Below are 25,800 nucleotides of genomic sequence, written 5' to 3'. Positions count from 1 at the left end.
TCTTTGGCCTTTCTTTTTTTCACATTGCATAGTCTTATTACCGATAACAGTTTATATGTCTGACACTGGTGGAAATATGATTCAAACTTCTGGGTACTTTCTGATCTGTCCATTCAAATCCTGTCTCTCAGTTGTTGAAAAATATGGATTCTTTTCCTTTCTCTTAAAATTATCTTTACTGTTTTTTGTGCTAGAAGTATATGAAAGTTAAAGTCTCCTGGGGATTAGAGTTGCTATTGTCAGGTTTCCATCAGTGCAATAATAAATTCCACTTAAACGGACCATCATATAGTTGATTTATCAGAACAGGGGAGACCACTACTGTGGTCAAAACTTCATGCACATGGATTCCAGTTCGTAACACAGGTTCTTCTCTTTCTCTTTCCCTTACTGAGTTCTTTTACTGAGCTTCTCTTCCCGCTGTGTGATACTGATTCCTGCCGTCCATATCAAATCCTCTCCTTAGGTGAATCAACTCTCTTGGGGAGGTGGGTGAAAACATGGTTTGTTAGCTTTGGTGCTCTCCAGACAGGCTCCGAGAAGCTTGGCCCTAGAGTAATAAATCATTCCAGTTTGCCTGGGACTAGCCTGGTTTGGGTAATGAAAGTCATGTGTCTCAGGAAACCTTTACTTGATATGAAAATCTCCAGTTTTCTATAATGGGTACAGAAGGTTGGAGGGAAACAAAACCAATGCAACAGCCCCCAAAATAGGTTTGAAAGCAACAATCTTTTTAATATCAGATGAATACAGCATAGATTATCTACCTTTTTTAGTCACTGTCACTGTTTTCCCCCCCATTACTGATATTGGCAACCATGATTTGCAGTTCACAGTGATGAATCACCTGTTGCTGCATCAGTCTGAGTGACATGACTTGTGTGCATGTAAATGCACTGTAATCATGAGCATTACCCATCCGTCTCTGACTTTGTCAGTTAACTGTTGTGCATTGTATTGAGATAATGCTAAAGTGCTCTGGAAAGAATATTGGCTGGCATTTCTCAAGTTTGATAGTGAAAACTCAGAGCTCTAAGAAGCTCAGTGAACCCAAAGCATGAGAATCATGAAGAAAACTGCACAAAATCACACTGTAATTAAATTACTTAAATCTAATGATAAAAGGAAAATCTGAAGTCCAGAAACAGAAAAAAGATGCATTATTCTTATTCTGTAATAAGAATTACAGCAGACTTGTCAGTGGAAAAAAATGCATGTCAGAGGAAAATAAGGGTAACTTCTTTTAAGTATTAAAAAAAATTTTTTTAAGCTGTTAGTCTACAGTCTACCCACCAGAAATGAATTTCATACACAGATGTAAAATACTTACTCATCCCTGCAAAAGGTTAAAGAATTAATTACCAACAGAGCTTCACTGCAAATGTCAAAGGAAAGCCTGTAATCTCAAGGAAATAGAGCATGTGGAAATCTGAATTTGTACAAGAAATGAAATTCATTGAAAATAAATCTAGAACAAATACAGGACTCTTTTCCCCTTACAATTTAAATCTCTTCAGGAGATAATTGACTATTTAAAGCTTAAAAAATTACGTATTTGTAGTTTTATGACATATACAGGAATGAGTGATAAGAATAGTACTTACACAAGAATGAGGTAAATGGAAGTGTATTATTATATGATCCTCAAAGTGCCATGAAGTTTAATATTGCTTGAAGGTGGTCTGTATTTAAAGATGTATACTATAAATAGTTATCTAAGAATTCATCATAATGTAAAGCAAAATTATAGTTCAGTTCAGTCGCTCAGTTGTGTCTGACTCTTTGCGACCCTGTGAACCACAGCACGCCAGGCCTCCCTGTCCATCACCAACTCCCAGAGTCCACCCAAACCCATGTCCATTCAGTCGGTGATGCTATCCAACCATCTCATCTTCTGTCGTCCCCTTCTCCTCCTGCCCTCAGTCTTTCCCAGCATCAGGGTCTTTTCAAATGAGTCAGCTCTTTGCATCAGGTGGCCAAAGTAATGGAGTTTCAGCTTCAACATCAGTCCTTCTAATGAACACCCAGGACTGATCTCCTTTAGGACGGACTGATTAGATCTCCTTGCAGTCCAAGGGACTCTCAAAGAGTCTTCTTCAATACCACAGTTCAAAAGCATCAATTCTTTGGCTCTCAGCTTTCTTTATAGTCCAACTCTCACATCTATATATGACCACTGGAAAAACCACAGCTTTGACTAGATGGACCTTTGTTGACAAAATGATGTCTCTGCTTTTTAATATGCTGTCTAGATTGGTTATAACTTTCCTTCCAAGGAGTAAGCGTCTTTTCATTTCATGGCTGCAATCACCATTTGCAGTGATTTTTGGAGCCCAGAAAAATAGTCAGCCACTGTTTCCCCATCTATTTGCCATGAAGTGATGGGACCGGATTAAACATAATTAAAAATAGTCTAATAGGAAAAAGAATGCAAAGAGATAAGCCAGTTCAAAACAAAGAGAAAGGTGTTGCACACAAGCATATCAATAGTAACATTACACATAAATGGTCCAAAGTGAAGTGAAAGTTGCTCTGTCATGTCCAGCTTTTTGTGACCCCATGGACTATAAAAAGTCCATGGAATTCTCCAGGCCAGAATACTGGAGTGGGTAGCCTTTCCCTTCTCCAGGGGATTGTCTCAACCCAGGGATCGAACCCAGGTCTCCCACATTGCAGGCGGATTCTTTACCAGCTGAACCATAGTGAAGCCAAAAGACCCAACTAAATGTCAGACTGTCAAATTAGATTAAAAAAACAAGACACAACAATATGTTGTCTATAAGAAACCCAATAAAATGCAAATGTTGCTGAAAAGTAAAGATAGAAAATAATACATAGCATGCAAACGCTAATCCAGAGCAATGAAAAGTGGCTATATTAATAGCAATCAAATTAGATTTCAGAGTATAGAATATTTACAGAGATGGAGGACCATGTAGAAATGATAAAGGGCCAATTTTATAAGAAGATAAGACAATTCTAATTCTTTGTACACCAAATAGCAAAGTTTCAAAATACATGAAGCAAAAAGCTATAAGTCTGTGAGAAGAAAGTGACACATCTATAGTATATACTCAGGAATGTCAATAACAGTATCTCAGTAATTGACAAAACAAGTAGAAAGAAAGTCATTAAGGACACAGTAGACTTAAACATGACTCTGAACCATCTTCACCTAATTGACAGTTATAGGACATGCCACAACACAATAGCAGAGTACAAATACAACTTTTTCTCAAGAGCCTATAGACCATTTACAAAGTATCATTTACTTTATGTGTCATAAAATTAAGATTTCAGCAAAATATAAGGTATGTACCTTATTCATATCCTTGTTAGCATGAAACTACTGTGGAAAAAAATCATTAATGTGGGATCCTTAATGGAATCTTGGAAGAAAAAAGGACTTTTGTGGCAAAACTGATGAAAAACAAATGAAAGTTTTAGTTTAGTTAGTAATATTGTTACCAATGTTCATTTCCTTGTTATGATCATTGTACTACATATTAAGATATTAACATTAGGGGAGGCTGGGTGAGGAGTATATGGAAGCTCTCCACTATTTTTGCAACTTAACTGTAGGTCAATATAAGGTTTTTTAAAATGTAAGTGAGGTTTTGCCTATTAGCTTTTGTGAACTGCTGCCATAGTTAAGATAGTAAGAAAGACTTAGGTTACAGACCTAGGTTATCACTTATTACCTATGTAACTCTGGGTAAGTTGCTCAAGTCCTGTGAACCTTTGTTTTTTTAATTTGTAAAACGGATGTTGATACCTTAATTCTAAAATTGTTATGAGAATTAGGTATGTAGGTTATGGGCCAAGTACAACGCCTGGCACATAGGAGGCAGCCGCAGACTGTTTTCTTCCCGCTGCACAGCTGAGTTGACCTGTGTGCTATGCCCCTATTCTTTTGGAGCCCATAGTCCAGACAGAAAAACATTCTGATCATTTCAGCTTTACTGTACGTGATTTCCTATCCGAGGACACTCCTCAGTCTACCTTGTACTGTTTGTGATTCAGCATTAATGATTCTCATGAGCACGCAAAGAGAGTAACAGAAAAGATGACAATACACTGTACTCTACAGTGAAGTCCTTGAGAAGAGGATTAGTAAACGCTTCCCCAGATTCACCACCCAGACCTGAGTACAAGGCTTTTCACAATTATATTGAAGTTAGTGGAAAGTAAGAAAGGAAGAGAAATCTGACCACACACCCAGTGAATGAGGCTGTGGCCAGTGGCTTTTTGTTTTTGTTTGGCTTTCCATTGAAGGAGGATCTGTGTCCCCTACATCCTGGGCTGCTGCCGCCTTTTCCCTTCTTTTTCACCCCTGGTGGTTCCGTGCCAGGCAAAGGGCCAGCAGAAGGATGGCGTTAAGAGTTGATTTGTCTTCTTCCAGTCATATGGTGATGGGAACTTTTATCAGGAGTTTGGTCATTTTCCTTTCTTTTCCTCTAGGCTTCAGCATGGTTTGGGAGACCTTCTGGCTTCCATCCTGTTAATCATGCAGCTTTCAGTCTGCAAGCTTGAGATGAGGGATCCCACCACTGGAACTTTAGCTGTTCTGATACAGGCTTGCTGGTGGTATCTTCTGCAAGCATCACACCCATGCTGCCTTCTGGGGAGAGACTGGTACCTCCTGCCAACATACTGAATTGCCCTCTGAGGACAAGGAGATGCTCACAGGCCTTGCTACCTCATAGGTGGGTACATGTTGGAAGCACCTGCCCTGGCCACGCTGGTTCTGCTTCTTCCTGGATTCATGAAGGTTGCTCCTGCCAGTGCTGGGTTGATCTGCCCCGAGTGTGAAGACTTGGTGGATGCCATGTCATAGTACCTGCCATCATTGCTGCCTCCCCTGCCCCTGCTGCCATCCTTTTGCCAGGTATCGCAGGTTTCATGATGGCAAGAGTACGTGCTCCCATAAGACTGCTAGGAGGACTCTTGGAGTCCTCGCTCCCCATTAAGCATAACCAGAAGAGATGACTTTAACTAGCTCAGAGATGATGTGAAGTCAACCTGATGCTGACCTGATCTTGATGTTCTTCTCCGAAGATATTCATGACCTGTGCTGAGGGGGAAGAAACAAATAGAGAAGGAAATGAGTGAAAGGCCTCTCTCCCTCTCCTTTGAATAACTCAAGGGCTTGTAATTAGAAGAATTTTTGATGTTAAGTCCAATCTCTTTAACATCCTGTCATATGGTAGTGATTCATGTTTTGCTTGGACAGTTCAAGTGTTAAAAAGAGCACAAGTGAATGTCCTCATACCCCTTTATTTTTGTACACTTTTTGTTCATACAGCTGCAGAATAGATTCCAAAGGCAGTTCATGTTTTCACATGAGCCTCACAGCACCAACTGCTTTGTAGCAGCAAAGCACCATGGCGCGGTTTTCTCCTGAATCTTAGGTAGACTCTTCTTGCCCTCTGCCTCTGCTGCTGCTACTGCTGCTAAGTCACTTCAGTTGTGTCCGACTCTGTGCGACCCCATAGATGGCAGCCCACCAGGCTCCTCTGTCCATGGGATTTTCCAGGCAAGAGTACTGGAGTAGGGTGCCATTGCCTTCTCCAGTCCTCTGCCTCAAAGGCAGATAAATCCACTCTGTCCCAGCTGGGATGGCCTGAGCACTGCTAGAGCTCTTCCCTGATAGTCTTGGGAGGTTTTTCCAGTAAATGGAAAGATCTCCAGCACTTAAAGAGCAACACACCTGAAGGTAAAAAGAGCAACTGGTGACAACTTTCAGATGGAGGCATTGCCTGCGAATTGATTGCCTGTGCAGATCCATGCCTGTGGATTGCTATCTTAAGTTCAAACAGGGCTGTTAACCCTTGGCCTAGCCATATTCTCCTCTCTCTTTTCAAAGAGGGACCAAGTCCTGTGCATTCTACTTCACTTCTCACATCCACCTCTTTTTCTTGACAGGCCAAGCCCTAATTTGGATTAAGTACATTAAGTACATCACTGATCTCATCATGTTAGTCGCTCAGTCATGTCCGACTCTTTGTGACCTCATGGACTGTAGCCCACCAGGCTCCTCTGTCCATAGAATGGCTCCCTGCCATCTGCTAAAATAAGTACATGCAAATCCCTCCCTCTGTCCCTCCCTCTGGCACGCAAGGCCCATTGAACATCCTCAATCGCCCTGTCTGGTGTTACTTTCCACAATCCCCCTTATACACTCAGTCGAAGGTCTCTTCCTCCACAAAGGCTTGGTGAACCTCTGGGGCCATGTCATATCTCTCCTTCCTTTGAATCCATACCATATTTGGGAGTCCTGCCACAGAGACACCTAACAGCTTCAGTTCCACATTGGAGTGTATTCTTTGCATCACTGTCTTTGTTCTGCTCTATGATTCTTAAAGGGAGGGACTGAAACGCCTAGACTCACCTGGTCAGCTCTGAGGTCTTTGTAGGCTTGAGCCATTTGAACCATGTAATGCAGCAACATAGATTTGTTGCTTAAGGCTATCCTTTGTGAAGACAGCTGAAAAGACACATTACCTCCTGTCCCAGTTTCCTTATCAACCTCCTAAGGATCTGTTTCCCTAGCTCCTACAAGCAGTGTCTGGTAAATGCGGTGGACCCATACGTAGCGCCCTTAGACAAAGGGGCCCTCTAGGCAGACCTAGCCCCTCAGGCAGTGTGGCTAGTAGATTCCGGGCTGAGGCAAGCCAGCACCGTGATGGTCACACAGCTGGTCAAAGAAACGCAGCCTGGATTGTGGATCTCACCCTCAGCTCCAAGCCAGGGGAGCCAGGCGCCCTGGTGCCGTGAGCTGCCTGCAGAACTGTGTGGGACAGCCTTACTGACTCTCAAACCTCAGACTTGAACTCCCCCACCCTTCCCTACCCCCAGCCCTACTCAAGTTCACTTGCTCATCAATCTGAGCAGCTTAGCTTTCCTTGTAGACCAGAGGTCAGCCAACCATGGGCTGTATCCAACCCACTACTTGTTTTGGAAATAAAGTTTTACTGGAAAACAACTTTCTTTTACATGTTTTCTATGGCTGTTTCTGTGCCACTGTGGCAGAGTTGAGTGACTGTAACAGAGACCATATGGCTTCACAAGGCTAAAATGTTATCTTGCCTTTTACAGAAAAAATTTGCCTACCATGTCCTAAACCACTGTGTGTCTGGAACTTAGTTCACCCGAAGCACCTCCACCTCTCATGTATTTTGTGTTATTACTGAGAGTCTGCTTGTAGTTGGTCTCTGCTCTTCTGTCCAAACAACCTGAGCAAGGGCATGTGTTCCTTAGGGCTTCCAGGGCTCACCTACCTGGTGTGAAATCCATCTTCGCTCCTTAGTAGCCTGTAGCCTTAGGAACCTCACTTTACTCAGGCATAAGATGGAGATGGTAGAAGATGTGCAGTGTATGAGTTAATACACTCAGTTCCAGCGGGGACAGATCCAGTAGGATGTTAAGTAGATGGGAGTGGATTTCAGCACCTTCCTCTGTAAGAAGCGCATGGAGAATTTGGCGTTGGGGATCCAAGTGTGTGTGGATCTTCTCCACAGGCAAAGGAAGGTGGAACTTGCTGGTTCAGCTCTTCCCTGTCTGGATCCAGTTCCATTCCTGCCACCTTTTGGACTCACCACCTTGGGGCTCCCACGTGCTTTCCTATGCACACACCTCACACTAACCCCCTTTTATTTATTTATTTTTTTTGTTGATATGCATTTTATTTATTTTTTTTTCTAATTTTATTTTATTTTTAAACTTTACATAATTGTATTAGTTTTGCCAAATATCAAAATGAATCCGCCACAGGTATACATGTGTTCCCCATCCCGAACCCTCCTCCCTCCTCCCTCCCCATACCATCCCTCTGGGCCGTCCCAGTGCACCAGCCCCAAGCATCCAGCATCGTGCATCAAACCTGGACTGGCAACTCGTTTCCTACATGATATTTTACATGTTTCATTGCCATTCTCCCGAATCTTCCCACCCTCTCCCTCTCCCACAGAGTCCATAAGACTGTTCTATACATCAGTGTCTCTTTTGCTGTCTCGTACACCGACTAACCCCCTTTTAGCCTCAAACCTCCAGAGGGTGGGACAGCCCAGAGCAACTGAGGATGGGACGGGGTCAGTGATTGTTGACCACTTCGCCTATTGTACCAGAGATGATCGAGCCCGTGGACGCAGATTGGCCCCCACGCAGGGTGTGGAACCATGGTGGGCAGTCTGGAGGGCCATCCTCTAGCCTGATGCACCAGTTCCCTGCAGCCTCGCTGTGTGCTGCAACGTGGGCAGCCGACAAGACTGCAACTCTTTGGCTCCCTCAGGAGCCTCCACCTCAGCCTAAGCCACTGCGCCTGGCCGCTTTTAATCCTCTCTTGTCCACTGTGAACTGTCACCGTCTCACACCCGTGTGTCCTTGGCCCCCAACAACCTCCCTCCCCCAAAACATAGTGCCGCCCTGCTATAGACCCTGTGACCCTCTGGAGGGATATGGGAGCCTAAGTCTACTCTTCCAAGGTTCTGGAAGGAGAGAGATATTCATAGAACTCACAAGATGTGCTGCATTCAACATTTGGATCCACCACAAGGAGTAGGCTTATTACCAGTCACGGACAGTGATAGTGAAGTGAACACAGATCTGGGGGCCTCAGGAAGAATACCATGGGGCCATGGGTCAGGAAGCAAAAGTTGTGCAAGATTGCTAGAAATTACCACATAGACTGGAGGATGTGCTGAGGATAGAGTCAGCAGGCATCAAGCCACAGAAGGCATTTTAAGGCCAGAGGGTACCAGAGAAGTTTACAGCAAGACTGTGACAAATGACGTTTAGGTTTTAGGAAAAGGGTTCCAGTAGCTTCTTGAAAAATGGCTTTAAGAGGAATGTCTGTGGAATCTGACCAGTTATTAATATGAGGCTCCACAACAGTCTAGGCAAGATATAGTGACCTGATTTAGGACAGTAATTGTTAAGAGAAAAGAGGTGCCAAATTCAAGAATCATAAAGGGATTAAATCAACAAGACATGGTGATGAATTAGATGGGGTGGTGAGAGCATGGATCTTGGGGCTTAGGAGAAAGTGGGACCTAAGAGGACCTTTCTTCTCTGGTACAGGAGGAAAAGATGGTTTAGGCAGAAATGATTTGGAGAAGCCAGGAGAAGACATTTGCCTAATGCCCTCCATTTGTTCTAGACCCAAGAATTCTTTTTAATTTATTTTTAATTGGGGAATAATTATTGTGCAATACTGTGTTGGCTTCTTTCATACAACAATGTGAATCAGCCATGACTATACATATGTCCCCTCCCTGTTGAACTTCCTCCCACCCCAGCCCCACCCCACCCCTGCAGACTGTCACAGAGTGGTGCCGAGTTGAACTCTGTGTTATATAACAACTTCCTACTAGCTATCTCTTTTACATATGGTGACGTATATGTTTCAGTGCGACTCTCTCAATTTCTGCCACCCTCTCCTTCCTTCACTGTGTCCAAAGTCTGTTCTCTGTGGTTGCATCTCTGTTCCTGCCCTGCAGATGGGTTCATCAGTACCTTTTTCCTAGATTCCAAATATAAGCATTAATATATGACAGTTGTTTTTCTCTTCTGACTCACTCCACCCTGTATAATAGGCATTAGGTTCGTCCACCTCACTAGAATTGACCCAAATGCATTTCTCTTATGGCTGTAAAATATTCCGTTGTATATATGTACCACAACTTCTTTATCCATTCATCTGTTGATGGACATCTGCATTGCTTCCATGTGCTAGCTATTGTAAATATTGCTGCAGTGAACACTGGGGGAGGGTACATGTTAGACCCAAGAATTCTTAACCTGAGGTCCATAAGGCCCTTGGCAGTCTATGAATGGAATTCAAGGAGTCCATAAAGTTGGTGGGGAACATTTACATTTTTATCTTCTCTTTTTGGTGTAAATGTAAATTATTTATTTTAAAAAGCACTTACATAATGCTTAGTATATTCTAGTTACTGTTCTGTATCCTTGAACACATTCTTTAATCTTCATAACAAATATGTTAGTAAGTGCTGCTGTCTCTTTTTTACATTAGAGGGAAACGTGTTATTCATCTATTGCTATGTAGCAAATTATTCAAAAACATGTCGACTTTGGACAACACATATTTATCATCTCACAGTTTTAGGGCTCAGGAATTTGGGCATGCCCTCAGCCTCTCACATGGCTGCAGTCAAGGTGTTAGCCAGTTCCAAGGATTCGTCTGAAGACTTGATTGAGAAGGGATCTGCTGCCAAGCTCACGTAAGTTGTTGCTGAATCCAGTCCCTCAAGGGCTGTTGTGTTGTGGGCCTCTGTTCCTTGCTGGCTATTGGCTGGTTGCCACTCTCATTTATTTGTGGGCCTCTTCAGCATGTCAGCTTGCTCCATCAAACTCAGAAAAACAGCAAGTTTGCCAGCAATATAAAAGCCATACAATTCTGGAACCTAGTGGAAGTATGATCTCCTCATCATTGCTTCTGTTGGTTAGACACAAGTTACTCAAAAGGATGAGATTATGTAAGACTGTGACTAGAAAGAGGCAGCGATCACTGGGGGCCGCTTTAGAACCTATCTCCTGCAGGAACAAGGCCCAGAGGGAACCGTTAACTTACCCAAGACTACACAGGTAAGGGGCAGCCAGGATTCCAAACTGAACAAGGCAACTCTAGAGTCTGTGTTCCCACTGAACGGCGCTTCTTCTTATGGTGTAAATTGGATGTACCAGTGTATGTGTTGAATTTTCTGTGAGGTCACACTAGAAATTGTGGATAAATGTTTCCTGAGAGAAGGAGAGAGTGGATAGGATATTAACTCTATCAGGTATGTAATCTGCAACTATTTCCTCCTAGTCACCGGTTGCCTTTTCATTTTGCTGATGGTTTCCTTTTCTGTGTAGAAGCTTTTTAGTTTGATGTAGCGCCACTTGTTTATTTTTGCTTTTCTTGCTTTTGCTTTGGCTGTCAAATCCAAAAAATCATGGCCAAGACCAGTGTCAAGGAGCTTCCTATGTTCTCTCCTAAGAGTTTTATGGTTTCAGGTTTTACATTGAAATCTTTCATCCATTTGGAGTTAATTTTTGTGCATGGTGTAAGACAGTGGTCCAGCTTCACTCTTTTTGTGTGTGGCTGTCCAGTTCTGCCAACAGTATTTACTGAAGAGACTGTCCTTTCCCTTTCTTTACCACTAGGGCTTCCCAGGTGGCGCTAGTGGTAAAGAACCTGCCTGCCAATGCAGGAGATGTATGAGACGTGGGTTCGATCCCTGGGTCGGGAAGATCCCCTGGAGAAGGGTATGGCAACCCACTACAATATTCTTGCCTGGAGAATCCCATGGACAGAGGAGCCTGGTGGGCTACAGTCCATGGAGCCGCAAAGAGTCAGACATGACTGAAGCAACTTAGCACACACGCACGTCCTTTCCCCACTGTGTATTCTTGCCCACTGTGTATTCTTGCCTCTCTTGACGTAAATTAATTCACCTTACACATGTGGTTTATTTTCTAGGCTCTCTTTTCTGCTCCATTGATCTGTGTCTGTTTTTATGCCAGTACTGTACTACTCTGATTATTGTAGCCTTGTAATATAGGGATCATGATGCCACCAGCTTTATTGTTCCTTCTCAAGATTGATTTGGCTATTCTGGGTCTTTCATGGTTCCATACATGGGGAATTGAGGCTCCTTGGTGAGGCAGGTGGTCAGTTAACAGGAGAGCCAGATCTGGAACCTGTCACCCTGGTGCAAAGCTCTGGCCTTCCATTCAGGGCTCTGGCAGAAGCCGGGCAGACTGTGTGAAATAAGACCTGAACTCCTTGCTGTGCCCTCATTCCCCAGACCTCCCTGGGGATCTCCTTAAAAGTTGTCTGAAACTTAGCAGCAGAGAGAGGGGCAGGGGAAATACATGAGTGAAGAAGGGACAGAGATGCAAGAGTGGTGCGTGGAGAAAAAATGGAGCAGATGGGAAAACAGAGGAGACCCAACAGGGTGAATTGGGAGGGTAGGGGGCAGTGCAAGAAACCGTATCTCAGGTCTGAACAGCATTGCTCAAAGCCCTATACGTGACATCCAGTGGAACCTGCCATCTTAAAGCTGACTTTAGTCTGAGCAACCCTAACTTCAATCTGTCCAGCCAGGTGGGTAAAGTTTCCGTCAGTTTATCAGCAGTATCTTTGTCAAGCTTCTTTTTTTTTTTTAATTCACATTTGTTTTACACATGACAGTCATTGTGCCCTGTCTTCAACGTTTAATATCATCCAACTCATCCATACCTACAGCCTTCACAGTGAGGTTACCCAAGTCAAGCCGTAAGGACGCATTCTAATCTAAGCTATAAAAAGCCTAATTTTGTGTTAAATCAGGATAAGCCAGTGCTCTAGAGAAAACACATAAACTGCTAAGTCCTCTTCTTGTCCCAAGTTGGTCATCCTGGCCCCTTGCAGGAGCGTGGATTCCAGCTGTTAACGTTATGAATTCTCCCACACTGGGGCCAAGATGAGTCTATTCCCACTACAGGAATTTCCAGACAGGACAGAGAGAATGGCATTAGCTGCCTCAACAACTGACTTGGTTGGGGTTAGAAGCAGGGACTCAAACACCATGGAAACTCAGAGTCACAGAACCACCAAACTTAAGCTAGGCAACAGAGTTCACCTGATAGAATGCCTTGCTTTTGCTTCAGGACATAAGGACATCTTTTCCTGATCAAGGGTGTATTTTATCTCCTTTATAATACTGATTTAGTGAAAATGAGTGTATTGTCACACAACACAAAAATATGCCATTATTCAATGGCTGCTGCTATTTAAGCTGAAACAATTATTATATATTCCTAGTGAACTGAACTTTTTAGACACTTTAGAATTTTAGACAATTCTAAAGTGTCTTCTCATAAGTCTAGTTATTTATTCTATAAAGCCTACTCTGACTAATTTTAGCACAGTACCCAAGTTTTCCTTTTGTCAGACTTTATATGGGGCTTTCTTCCTGTAACTGAAATAACTTTTTAGTTTGCTTTGTATTTATGTTACTTCCCTGGTGGCCCTGCTTGCAATGCAGGAGACCTGGGTTTGATCCCTGGGTTGGGAAGATCCCCTGAGAAGGGCATGGCAACCTATTCCAGTATTCTTACCTGGAGAATCCCCATGGACAGAGGTGCTGGTGGGCTATAGTCCATGGGGTTGCAAAGAGTCAGACATGACTGTGTGATAAAGTGCATATTTATGTTACATCTCACATGAGGAACATGTGGTTCAGTATTCCATTTAGTCTAATAGTCTTTACTTCTAATTAGTATAGTTCATTTACACTCAGTGGAATTAATGTTTATTTTGATTTAGTTCCATCATTTCAGTATTTGTTTCCTATTTCACTTACCTATTATGTAATTGCACTTAATTTTTTAGCATAAAGCCATAATACAGCATTGGAGGAGGACATAGCAACCCACTCCAGTATTCTTGCCTGGAGAATCCCATGGACAGAGGAGCCTGGCAGGCTACAGTCCATGGGGTCGCACAGAGTTCAACAGGACTGAAGCGACTTAGCAGCAGCAGCAGCAGCAGACTGTTTCGCTCAGTCATGTCCAACTCTTTGTGATCCCATGGGCCGTACAGTCCATGGAATTGTCCAGGCCAGAATACTGCAGTGGGTTGTCATTTCCTTCTCCAAGGGAACTTCCCAACCCAGGGATCGAACCCATGTCTCCCACATTGCACACAGATTCTTTACCAGCTGAGCCACCAGGGAAGCCCAAGATTACTGGAGTGGGTAGCCTATCTCTTCTCCAGTGGATCTTCCCGACCCAGGAAGCAAACCAGGGTCTCCTGCATTGCAGGTGGATTCTTCACCAGCTGACCTACCAGGGAAGCCCTGGTATCCTATAATTTTCATTTCCTATAATGTTTTATCAAGTTGGGCATCAAAGTTACATTGCCTTTACAAAATGTGGTAAAGAGTAGCCATGTTTTTCTATTCTCTAGAAAAGTTTGTGGTAGATTTTTGCTTTCTTCCATTATAAATGTTTAGAAGAATTTCTCTTGAAAATCATCTGAACTTACAGATTTCTTCATGGGATGATTTTTAATGTTTTATTCAGTTGTTTTAATAGATAGACCTGTTCAGATTTTCTATTTTTTCATGAATTGGTTTTAGCAAGTCATGTTTTCTAGGAATTAATACATTTCATCTAAGTTGTCAAATTTATTGTCAAGTTGATTCACAGTATCTTCATATAAATTTTGTAATCCCTATAGAATATTTTTCTCTTTTTTTGGCCCTTATAAGGATTCATTAATTTAAAAAAAATTTTGTGTCATAGCAGTGGTATTCTGCACATGAGAGGAGGCAAACTTAGCTATTGTTCCCTGCTCCTGCTGCTAAGTCGCTTCAGTCGTGTCCGACTCTGTGCTACCCAACAGATGGCAGCCCACCAGGCTCCCCTGTCCCTGGGATTCTCCAGGCAAAAATACTGGACTGGGTTGCCATTTCCTTCTCCAACGCATGAAAGAGAAAAGTGAAAGTGAAGTCGCTCTGTCGTGTCTGACTCTTAGCAACCGCATGGACTGCAGCCTACCAGGCTCCTCTGTCCATGGATTTTCCAGGCAAGAGAACTGGAGTGGGGTGCCATTGCATTGTTCCCTATTTAACCATAAATGCAATTATTTTTTAATGACTCGTTTACTTCTGAGTCAGGACAAAGGGCTTCCCTGGTGGCTAAAGAACTGCCTGCCAATGCAGGAGATGCGGGTTTTATCCTTGGGTGGGGAATATCCCCTGGAGGAGGAAATGGCAACCTACTCCAGTATTCTTGCCTGGAAAATCCCATGGACAGAGGAGCCAGGTGGGCTACAGTCCACGGGGTTGCAAAGAGTCAGACATGACTGAGCACAGCACAACAGCATTCCAAGTTCCTATGCAATATTGTTCTTTAAAGACATGACTTAGCAACTAAACAGCAACAGGGCAGAAATGCATGAATGTATCACCAGCACTGTGATATGCCTAGTGCATATTTGATAGTTAATTTTTAAAAAACCGATTACATGTTGATGGGGTAGAAAAGAAAAAAACTCCCACAGAATTTGAGCTATTTTCAAACATGTGTTTTGCCAGCCCTGTGCCTGGCTTATAAAGATGTTCAATATTTTATAATAAAGTATTACTTTATTTTATAAAGAACCTTTCAAATCAATAAGTAAAGGTGAACAGGCTAAAAAAAAAACAGCAGAAAATAAAACCAAAAATATTTACAAAGTGTGTATCTGAATATTCAACGTAAGTAGTATTTAGAAACTACAAACTACAGAAGAGGATGTTCTACTCATATACAATTGAATAAACTCGAATAGGCAAAGAAACAGCTTGAAGATTTTATGTAGATCTGGGTGCAGGGAAGAAGATTCCCTTAAAAATGATGGCATGTTGGCACAATATTTCTGAGAGGAACGATAGGAAAATGCATATCAAAAGTGAAATGAATCAGAAAGAGAAAGAAAAATACTGTATTCTAACGCATACATACAGAATCTAGAAAAATGGTGCTGAAGAATTTATTTACAGGGCAACAATAGAGACAGAGAATAGACTTATGGACACGGCGGGGGGTGGGGGCGGGGAGGGTGAGATGCATGGAAAGAGTAACACGGAAACACTCATTACCACATGTAAAATGAACAGCCAACGGGAATTTGCTGTATGGCTCATGAAACTCAAACAGGGGCTCTGTATCAACCTAGAAGAGTGGGATGGGACGGGAGATGGAAGGGAGTTTCAAAAGGGAGGGGATATATGTATACCTATGGCTGATTCATGTTGAGGTTTGACAGAAAACAAAATTCTGTAAAGCAATTATCCTTCAATAAAAAAAAAATAATTTAAAAAAAGTTTAAAAATTAAACAATACCCTTTGATGCAGCATTTCCTTTCTAAGAAAATTGTTGCAGAGAAATTATCAGATAACTGGATAAGAATATAGATGCAAAAATTTATTACTTACAGAAATAAAATGTAAAAACAAAACAGGCCTTTTTCAGGAGGGAATGTTACAGAGACAATGCACTGAAGGAAAAAGGTCAACAAGTTAAGGAAATTTTTATATCTTAATTATTGATGGATATTAATGGATTTTCTTCCAATGACTCAGAAACAAAATAATAAAAAAATAATAATTGTTATGATCACCAGGTGGCAGCATGGCTCTTTTTTAAAAATGGAGCATTTTGCCATTGGTTCCAGGTTGTCCCTCCAGAAGTTCCAGCTTTCTTAGTCAACCAAGATCCATGTCTGACTTACAGAAATTCCCTTTTTAGCGTCATGCACTATGGTAAACTCCAGCACATTAGAACACCTACTGAAGCTCCCCACTGAGATGTTAGGGAACTCCATACTTTTAAAGTTCTTCTTTAAATGAGAATATACCCCCAGTGATCCAAGTCAGCTCTAACCACATAGAGCATGACTGCTCTCCCCTCCAGAATTTGGAAACATTTAAAGATAGCTAGCACTGTTTTCCAACATTTAATCTTATCTTTTCCAGGTGGAAAAGTCTCCAGTTTTCTGCTTTGCTCTTTATAATGCTTTAGTTTTCTTGCCGTATTCATTCTGCTGTCGTTTCCACTTTTTCCAGTCAATCATGTAGCTAGCTAGTGCTTTGCGTATGTGTCTTTGGAATCCCGACACCAATGCTTCCTACTAGTATGTGCTTGGGCAAATTACTTAAGCACTCTGTCTTTCGGATTTTTCAACCATGAGTTAGGAAAATAATAGAACCTATGACCTCAAAGGTTAGTGGTGAGGATTAAATAGGACAATTGTGAAAAGTAGATAGCACAAGGTGTGGCACACATGAAATGCTCAATTTGTGTTAGCTCGAACTGAACTTCTGTTTTCTAAAAATAATACTCATGGAAATCTAATGAGAATGTCAGTAAACTGCCTAGCATAGCATATGGTGCTCAAGGGCTTCCCAGATGGCGCTAGTGGTAAAGAACCCATTAGGAGATGTAAGAGACTCGGGTTTGATTCCTGAGTGGGGAAGACTCCCTGGAGAAGGGCGTGGCAACCCACTCCAGTATTCTTTTCTGAAGAATCCCATGGACAGAGGAGCTTGGTGGGCTACAGTCCATAGGGTTGCAAAGAGTCAGACACGACTGAAGCAACTTGGCAAAACAAAAAATAAAAAAAAGCACGACACAGGAGAGCCAGCATGTAAGGGACACCTAAGGGCTCTGTGACTCATGACTAATGAAAACATAAATGATGGCAAGAGTGATGGCTTGGTGTTTTGTTTCTCTGTTTTATGAGACCTTGTTGGTTTTTGGTTTTGTTTTGTTTTGTTTTAAGATAGTTTTATGTTTAAAGCAAAATAAAGAGGAATGTAGAGAAATTTCTCATAGACTCCCCTACCCCTCTACATGCACAGCCTCTTCTATTATTAACATTTCCCATCAGAGGGGCACATTTGTTGCAATTGAGGAAGTGACATTGAACATCGTAATCACCCCACCTCCATAGTTTATATTATGGTTCACTCTTGGTGTTGTAGTTTCTGTCTACTATAATGTTCCTTCTCCCTAAAGAGTGTCTACTAACATTTTTGTAGCATATTCTGCTGGTAATCAATTCTCTTAACTTTTGTTTGTCTCATAGAGTCTTTAATTTACCTTGCAAGTAGTCCTGTTTCTGATTAAAAACCTATGTGTGATTTTTTTCCAGGTCTGGCCATAGGCAATTACAAAGTCTTTCTTGACCTAAAACAAATAGACTGACAAATATTTCTCCAGCAAATGTGGGTTTATTCAGCATCAGCAGAGAATTGCAACTCGGGATCTGCAACAATGGGGAGCCACATGCAAGTCCCCACACAGAACGTTTATAGAGGACGAGAGGAAATTAGGGGAGGGGGCTGTAGTTAATAAAGAATTCACGGCTTTTCACTGTCTGAGTTCTTGCCAGGAAAGAAGATGAATCTTCTTCCTATTGGGCTCTGCAGTGGTGCTGAGTGTGAGAGCTCCCCTTTCTGGTCTCCCAACTCTATTTAATTGAGGTTTCTGTTTATTAATTTTTTATAACTTTATCCGGCTGCCCTCCTCACACCAGCCTAGACTTGGCACACAGCTTGTGCATTGCAGTCTCTGAAAGGAATTGCAGTCAATGACACAGTCCACCCAGCCACACGTGCTCTTTTGTATATCAGTGTTCCTGGTTCAAGTGTCTCTGGAGATCTGGCGGTCTCTTGGCAGAAGCCTTCCTCAGACACTTCTGCTGAAACCCCTTTGCTGGGAACAGAGGAGGGAACCCATGTTCTCCACACTGACTCAGTACCCAATACCTTTCCAGTCTAGTCTTCCCTGCTCTCCCTGCCCCTAGCCTCCAGGTTCATAAAATTGCAGGAGCTTTCAGATCAGGGGCTCCCTCAGCAGTGAGACAAGCCCCACATCTTTGCTAATCCACTTAACCCTTAATAGGAGTTACCATTCCATGAGGGAAAATGGAATGGAGGAGTCAATGCTTTCTCCTGTTTAGCCTCTTGCTTGTACTATGACAGTAAGTAGTTAAAAACTTGTCTGTTATTTTTATTTTGCCTTGTTGTCATTGGCTGCTCCAATAACCGGGCTCCTGACACCTTGACTTTGAAAGGTATTTTTATTATGACTGGAATTCTGGATAGACAGTTTTGAGATTCAGAACTTTAAAGATGTCATACCATTGACTCCCTGCTAGGACATGTATTTCTTATCCTTATTCCTCTGATTTAATGTCTTCATCTTCTTGATGTCTTAAAAATTTTCTTTCATCATTGATGGTCAGAAGTTCAAAAATAATGAGTTTAGATTTAAGGGTGGAGATATTTGGTTGGTTATTTGGGGGAGTTGCTGTTTACATTTATTTAGATAGAATATCTAAATATTAAATAGAGTATCTAAATATAAATATCTAAATAGAAAATCTAAATAAATATAGAATACATTTATTCTATCTGAGGTTTTTCAAACATGAAACTTTGGTTTGATGTCTTTCATTGTTTTTGAAAAATTCTTAGTCATTATGTCTTCAAATATTTCTTCTGCCTTGTTCTCTACTTTCTTCTTCTTGTGGGACTCCAGTTATGTTTACTTTTGTTTGTCATAATGAAAAATCATCTAGTGACTGTTGGATTTATTGTGCCAATAATTTAATTGTTATATATACATTCATGTGTGAAAAGGCACTCTAGTGTGCCTTTCTTATCCTGTCTTCATACGACTATGTTATCAAGTAAAACTAGCTTCACTGCATAAACTTGGGATGTGGTTCTCTTTTTCTCACATTTGGGGATTTTGTAAGGGATTAGAATTAACTCTTTTTGAAATTGTTGGAGAATTGCCTATATAACTTGCTGTACATGTGTTTTGTATAGGAGAAGATAATAACTTTTTTGGTAATTTTATTCATTGTTATAGGGACTACAGGTTTTTTATTCTTGATATATAGTAAGTTTTATTTTCTCAGAAATAGTCATGAAATTATCAATACAAATTACTTTCTGGTATTCTCTTACCATATTTTAATCTAGACTGAATTGATAGTTATGTGTCTTTTTAAATTCTCTTGTCCAAGGATGATCTTTTGATTTTCTTGATTCTCTCCATTTTACTTTTGTTTTCTAATCAATCATTTTTATTGGTTTCCTTTGTTTTCTTACTAAATCTCCTCTTAGCATCTTCACATATCTTTATCAGGAATGACTTTATTGTACATTTCTTACCTTCTTTATTTGGACTCACTTTTATTCTGCAGTCTCCATTTCTAAGATAATAACCCATGAGTATACAATAAAATATGCAAAACCAAAAAGCTTTTTTTTTACAAAACCAAAAAGATTTTGATACGTGATTTCATAATCATTAATTTATTGATATTTTAATTTACATGGTTTCTTCTTTGAACTCTGGGTTATTTATACATGCGCCTTTAATTTTCAAATATATTAGGCATTGAACTCACCTTTTTTGTACTAACTTCCAATTGTGTTGTGGTCAATAAACATGCCTATTCTTTGAAATTTGTGAAGATGAGTTTCTTGTTGTTCACTCAGTCATGTCCAACTCTTTGCAACCCCACGGAATGCAGCACACCAGACTTTGCTGTCCTTCACCATCTCCCGGAGTTTGCTCAAACTCATGTCCATTGAGTCAGTGATGCCATCCAACCGTCTCACCCTCTTGTCACCCGCTTCTCCTCCTGCCCTCAATCTTTGCCAGCATCAGGGTCTTTTCCAGTGAGTCACCTCTTTGTACGAGGTGGCCAAAGTATTGGAGCTTCAGCTTCAGCATCAGTCCTTCCAATGAATATTATGGATTGACTTCCTTTAGGATTGATTGGTTTGATCTCCTTGCTGTCCAAGAACTCACAAGAGTCATCTCCAGCACCGCAGTTCAAAAGCGTCAATTCTTTGGTGCTCAGCCTTTTTTATGGTCCAACTCTCACATCCACACATGACTACTGGAAAAAACTTAGTATTGGCTATATGAACCTTTGTCAGCAAAGTGATGTCTCTGCTTTCTAATACATTGTCTAGGTTTGTCATAGCTTTCCTTCCAAGGAGCAAGCATCTTTAAATTTCATGGCTGAAGTCACCATCTGCAATGATTTTGGAGCCCAAGAAAATAAAGTCTGTTACTATTTCCATTGTTTCCCCATCTATTTGCCATGAAGTGATGGAACCAGGTGCCATGGTCTTAGTTTTTTGAATGCTAAGTTTTAAGCCAGTTTTTTCACTCTCTTTGATTTTCATCAAGAGGCTCTCTAGTTCCTCTTTGCTTTCTGCCATTAGGGTGGTATCATCTGCACATCTGAGGTTATTGGTATTTCTCAATAGCTTATGACCTAGTTACTACAGAATCAATTTTTATAAATGTGTTTTATAGTTTTGGTGAGAATGTGTGTTCTTTAATTGCTCACTGCAGATGTCTATATATCTATATTTATCAAGATAAGATTACTTGTGTGGTTTTATTCCTCTTGAGTTGTCGATAATTGAAAGATATGTTTAGCCTATTCTTACTGTGAGTATCTTACTTTCGCTCTGATTCTATTATTTTGTGTGTTATCAACTTTAAAGCTATTTTATTAGGTACATGTATGTTTGTAGGTGATGTATCTTCTAAAAGAATTAGTTTTTTTTACTATGTATTTGCTCCCCTATGCCTAAAGATGTGCTTCATGTTAAAACATTCTGATAATATAAAGAATTATATTGGCTTGGCTTAGTGAATTAAAGAGGTAAAAGCGTTTGTTCACACGGACTTCTTGGCCTGAATTCCTCATCTCTGGTGAAAAGGGTGTCCTTCTGCCTCCAGAAACAGGGAGAGCACCTTTCACATGGGAGGTTTATTTCCTGCTTTCAGGGAGACAGAGAAGAGGGTCAAAGTGTCCCTTTTGTGTTGGTTGCTTCTTAAATAACTGTAATTCAAAGTAATATGCCATTGTGGCATATCTGGGGGCAGCCTGCCCTGGGCCCCAGCAGTTTGTACTATCCCTGGAAAGCTGGCAAAGCTTCATTCACATTGATTACCACCCTTCTTTCTCTCTATTTCTCCCCTTTCCTCCTCCTTTCCCTTTTCAGTTTGTATCATGTTATACCTCCTTATCCAATAATGTTTACTCTTTAGCATTTTTAGTCCATTCATGGAATTGTTGAAAAACTTTATCATCCCACATCAGTTTACCAAGTGTATTAGTTTTCTAGGGCTGCCTTAACAAATTTCCACAAATTTAGCGGCTTAAAACAAGGGAAAATTATTCTCTTACAGTGTAGGGTGCCGGAGGTCTGAAGTTGAGGTGTCAGCAGAGACACACTCCCTCCAAAGGCTCTGGGGGACAATGCATTGCCTGGCTCTTCTATCCTTTGGTGGCTCTGAGCATCCCTTGTCTTATAGCCACATCTTCCCAGTCTCTGCCTCTGTGGTCACATTACTTCTTCCTCTTTCTGTTTGTCTCTCCTCTAAGTGACTTTCATAAGGATGCTTGTCATTGGATTTAGAGCCCACTCAAATAATCCAGGATGATCTCTTTTATCTCAAAATCCTTAATGACATCATCAAAGAACTTTTCATCAAATAAGTTCACATTCATGGGTTCAAAGAATTAGGTAGTGGACATCCTATTTGGGGTGGGAGGGAGTGGACACCATTTAATCCATTACACTAAGAAAGAGTATTAGTCCCTTCTGAAAGCATCAGTCTTCTTGCAACAAAATGGAAAGTTGTACTTTATTTAGCTTGACTTCCCAAAATTCCAAAATAATTCAGTACTAAGTATGAAAATAGGAAAAATAATTAAGAGCAATCTACTGCCCTGATGTTCAGAGATTCCATAAATTATTCTTTGGCCATTTGCTGTTCAACTTCTAGATCACAAAATATCGTCATTTTTAGAGTAGATATCCACTCTTTGTTGTACATGACCCAAGTAATCGTGTTCAACAACACAACAACTTTCATATTGGATTTTTTCCTAACACAATTCTAAGTGTGTTTTCTGAGGTATAAATCTTAATTAAAAGTATAAGTATAAAAAAAGACTCCAGTAGTGGAAATTCTAAAGCCACTAATAACAATTTAAAATTTCTTAAAATATATTCCTTATATTGTTGTGACATGACTGAGCACATATGCACATTTGGTGTGATAAACTTAATTCATATATTGGGACCCAGAAAATGGAGGGCGACCCCATGGTCCAGCCTACATCACCTATTGAAAACTCAGTCACTTACTGGAAATACAAGGAATCCCGACATTCACCAACCACAACCCTCCAACTCAGCTTTAGCTAGCTTACCTTACCCTAATTTCTCAGATTGTTTAGCTGCTGTGATATTATAATTTATAAGAAATACATATATTTGGTCATTCAGATGACTGAAGTATATTTCTCATATATTTTTGGTCTTCATCCACAGTTCTGACTCTCAACTCCCCAAGCCCTTCGAATTTCCTGAGCAGTAAGAGCAATACTCATTTGTTATATTTGATCTCTTGTTCTCAGTTCCCGAAAACCCTTCAGAGCTATAAAGGTGAAATAGGTGTCTTGTTATTCATAATGAGCCCCTTTTCACCACATCTGGGTTATGTTCATGAGGTGATTTTTGGAAAGCAGCTAAGGATGGGGGCTGGGTGCCAGGGAAACCAAACCCAGGAATAGAGGGGTGGAACTTTCAATCACATCTCCGTTTCTGGGTATAGGAGAGAGGCTAGAGGTTGAATCACTCACCAATGGTCAATGAGTTAATTGATCACACCTAATAATGAAGCCTCCATGAAAACCCAAATGGAGGGGATTTGGAGAGCTTCCTGGTTAGGAAAGCCAGAATTTTTTTATGTTCCTGCATACCTAGCCCCAGACTCCGTGAGGACAGAAACCCTTTTGTTTGGAAACTTGCCCTATACGTCTCCTCATCTGGTTGTTGATTGAAGTCCTTTAATATCCTTCTTAATAAGTGAGTAATGTAGGGAGTAAATTTCCTGAGGTCTGTGAGCTGTTCTAGAAAATTAATCAAACACAAGGAGGTCAGGGAAACCTCTGATTTATAGCCAGTCAGAAGGACAGGTAACAACCTGGGCTTGCAGTTGGCATCTGAAGTAGAGGGTGGTGTTATGGGACTGAGTTCTTTCCCTGTAGAATCTAATGCTATTCCCAGGTAGATAGTGCCAGAATTGAGTTGAATTATTGAACACCTAGGTATCTGAGAATTGCTTATTGGTGCAAGGAAACCCCTCCCTCCCCTGCCCCCCACCTCCCGCATGTGCACACACATGTGCACGTATGCACACACACACACACACACACACACTTTTGGATTGGTTTTGGTACAGAAGCTTAGTTGCTCCATGGCATATGGGATCTTAGTTCCATAACCAGGGATTGAACCCATGTCCCCTGCATTGCAAGGCAGATTCTTAACCACTGGACCACCAAGGAAATCCCTCTTTGTTTTTAGATAACATAAGCATTGAGTATTTACACAGGCCCGGCTCTCTATAAATATTTTAAGTCCAGAGCATGTCATGATCCTTCCAGGGGCCCTGTAGAGATAAACATGATCTCCTTTTACTTATAAGGGCAGCGAAGTTCCAAGACAGCTATTTTCAAGAAACACACTGGTGGAGCCAGAGAGGAATTCAGTCTGCTTGACTTAGAAGATTTTGCATGTAAACAATTCACTCTATAACGGTATCTGTCCAAATGTAAACACATACAATCATTTCTATGATTTTGATAAATATTGTTAGAGACCTGTTAACACAGAAACTTTTTTTCTAGCATGTAAATCTTTATGGAAATTGAAGAGTCTTTCATATACCTGAATTAAATTATTTGTGTGATTTAGACAATGTAAAAGTTGCTTCTTCAACTTTGGGGATTAAGGGTTTCAAAGGAAAATTTATTATTACCATCATCATCTCACAATCCTTTTTCCATTCTCTCTCTTTAGCAAGAGTCATGTAAAGACCTGATTAAAGTTTAATCTTTCTTAAGATTTTGAAGATTGTGCTCTTAAAAGTTTAGAAGGCCATTTCTGTGGAGAATTAAAACTTAGAAATTGAAAACTTGGTGTTTTACTAATTGTGAATTGGTTATGAAATCATTTCTGAAAGGAGGAGAGGTATAATTTTTATACTAGTTCTAGGGCCATTGGTGTATTTAGTGCCAATCCTCAGGGGGTCAGTAGGGAAATTTCTCATGGTTTTAACTAGTGATTTTTAAAATCCCACCCATTAGGATCACAGGTGTTTTTACATTTGGTGTTTTACTTTGGCGTTTTTACATTATGGGCTACCTGACAGTTACCATTATTGAAAGACTCCTATGAGTCAGACGCTGGCCAAATCCTCTACTTACATTATCTCATTTAATCCTTCCCATTAAGGATCAGAAGAAGCTGTCATGACCATCAGACAGGTGGAGAAACTGAGATTTGTCATACAGATCACATTTATTGAGTATTTGGTGTGTTTTATCTTTCCACCTTGCACCTGTGACCTCACTTAATACTCATAACAATTCTGTGATGTAAGTGTAATTTTACATCTATCTTACAAGATGAGGAAATTGAGGGTCAAAGAATTTATGTTACTCGCCCACGACCACAAAGCTAGTGAATCACGAAGCCCATATTCTTCAGGCCCTTGCTCTTAATCTCCTGCTATACTGACTCCCAGAAAGGGAGGGAAGGAGGAGAAGGAGGAAGACAGCCAACACCTAATGCAAAATGTGAATCTTCCACTCAGAGATGATGGGATGAGATAAGTCATGAGAGCTATCTTCAAAATGTTCAGGCACTGTCACAAGGAAAACGAATTTGATCTCTTCAGGGTGGCCCCAAGAGGGTCAAGCTGCTGCCCCTGGGTCTCCTCCTCTCTCACTGAAAGGAAGAATTCTGACAGTAGTTTCAGCAAGAAAATGATTCCTTTTCCCTGAAACACGGTTCTCCGATTTTAACCTGCTTTCTGATCACCCAGGGAGGTTGTTTTTACAAAGCAGACACTCAAGACCCTCTGCCAGGGATTCTCAGTGAGTGTGAAACAGGGTCCTGAGGGCTGCGTGTGTTAGCAAATGCTCCTGGGTGACCCTGATGCAGGTGGCCTAGGGCCACACATGTGTGTGTGTGGTTAGTTGCTCAGTCACATCCGACTCTTTGCGACCCCATGGACTGTAGCCCTCCAGGCTCCTCTTTCCATGGGGATTCTCCAGGCAACAATTATGAAGAGGGTCTCCACGTCCTCTTCCCAGGGATCTTCCCAATCTGGGGTTTGAACCCAGGTCTCCTACAATGCAGGTGGAT

The 25,800-nt window shown here is 41.1% G+C and overlaps 1 long non-coding RNA gene across 11 annotated transcripts in view; it reads left to right on the top strand.

Moving 5' to 3' along the window:
* LOC112447457 (uncharacterized) overlaps nucleotides 1–25,800 on the top strand; it is a 54,804-nt gene that overhangs the window by 26,491 nt on the left and 2,513 nt on the right. For 10 of the 11 annotated variants that reach the window (XR_009495319.1, XR_003035667.2, XR_009495316.1 and 7 more), the window contains one exon: nucleotides 4,462–6,985. This is a non-coding gene — a long non-coding RNA (uncharacterized lncRNA). Of the gene's footprint in view, nucleotides 1–4,461; nucleotides 6,986–10,120; nucleotides 10,242–25,800 lie in introns of those variants that run through there. The other variant, XR_009495313.1, reaches the window with a different exon arrangement.

Source organism: Bos taurus, chromosome 7, assembly GCF_002263795.3.
Source record: "Bos taurus isolate L1 Dominette 01449 registration number 42190680 breed Hereford chromosome 7, ARS-UCD2.0, whole genome shotgun sequence".
Lineage (NCBI taxonomy): Eukaryota > Metazoa > Chordata > Mammalia > Artiodactyla > Bovidae > Bos > Bos taurus.
The sequence above is the reverse complement of the archived record's forward strand: the minus strand, read 5'-3'. Positions and strand labels throughout refer to the sequence as shown.